General features: G+C 48.5%; 1 protein-coding gene across 1 annotated transcript in view; it reads right to left on the reverse strand.

The window, feature by feature from the left end:
* LOC101663920 (cartilage associated protein) overlaps positions 1-1,493 on the reverse strand; it is a 29,102-nt gene that overhangs the window by 9,610 nt on the left and 17,999 nt on the right. The gene's annotated exons all lie outside the window — the stretch shown is intronic.

Here is a 1,493-nt window from a genome sequence, read left to right on the forward strand (position 1 = left end):
TGAATGTACAAATGTGCTTTACACAATAGATGTATGTATGGATTGTGATAAGAGTTGTATGAGCCCCCAATAAAATGATTAATAAAAAAAAAAAGAAATGCCTATGGCTCCAGGGACCTGGGCTACCACCTAAGGAAGGCTGGATCTCAAGGCCCGGCCTGGGCTGTCCCAGATCTCGGATCTGCTCCAGGAGGACATACACTTGACCTGCGTACCTGGATCTCACCTGGATGGGCCACAGTTTCCAGATCCAGCCCCTCACAGCTAAAGGAGGTCTGGAAAACCAAGGATGGTGGACACACTGAGCTGGAAGGGATCGAAGTCACCTAAGGACTAGGGTTAAGTGACTCCATCCTCCCAACCTCCTATTGCCCCAGCACCTCAGTTTTGAGATGTTTGCAGGGGTTAACACATAGGGGCAAAAGAGTACAAGAGACATGGAAGCCCCTGGGTGTTCCCCTCCAATTGCCAACCTTTGCTAAGGGGCAAGTTGACAGGCGAGCCCACAGCTGGTGGATGAATAAGCTCTGCCGCCCAGTGGCCGTTCTCTGTAATGACAACTTGAAAACCAGCATTCAGGGCCTGCCTAAGGCGGCCTCCGTGGGGGAAAAGTTCAATTCTAAAAGAGCAACCCCGCTTTTGTAGTGAGGTGGGCAATCTGGAAAAAGTTCAAAACGGAGCAGCCTCTAGGTCGCTAATTCAGGAAGTAAATTTTACTGTGTCCACCAAAAACGCATGTTGTAAAGCCTAACCCTTCTATCTGTGGTGATAGTCCCATTTGATGTGAATGGGTTTCCTTTATATGAAAGAGGCAGGATTAGGATCGGTGTATTGTAAATCAGTCTCTTTTGAAACATAAAAAAAAGCAGATTAAGCTGGCAGGGATGGGGAAGACAGTCACCAAGTCACATAAAATCACCCAGGAATCAAGGCCCAGGGACTTTCCTCCAGAACAAGCCTCTCCCTAGAGCGTGCACCCTGGAGTTAGACCTGTAGCCGCCTCAACTGTAAGAAAGTTAACTTCTACTCCTTAATACCACCGCTTGTGGTATTTCCTATTCCAGCAGTACTAGATAACTAAGCTACCTTGCAAGAAGCGCAGATTTCCTAGGGACCAGCAAACAAAGCTGGAGGTTTGGGGTCTTCCGATGGCTGTTACCTGAACCTGTCAACACTTCATGATCACACAAGCTAGTGTGCTTCTTCCATGTGGGCTTGTCGCTTCCCTGTTAGATGGTCGCTTGTTTAGCTTCAAGCCTTAAGACCCCAGACGTTCCTTTTTGATAGCCAGGCACCATCCGCTGTTTTCACCACATTTGCTTATGCACCCATTTGTCTTCAGCAATCGTGCGGGGAGGGTGAGTCTCACAGTACGCCAGGTTGTTAGATCAAAGTGTTCTTGCGTTGAGGTAGGGCTTGAGCAGAGAAGCTGGTGGTTTGGTCCACTTGTGTTTCTAAGACTTTGCCACGGCCTCTGGTAGTGGTGATGGTGG

Source organism: Echinops telfairi, unplaced genomic scaffold (assembly GCF_000313985.2).
Source record: "Echinops telfairi isolate 266 unplaced genomic scaffold, ASM31398v2 ScPeMD7_7420;HRSCAF=8458, whole genome shotgun sequence".
Taxonomy (NCBI): Eukaryota; Metazoa; Chordata; class Mammalia; order Afrosoricida; family Tenrecidae; genus Echinops; species Echinops telfairi.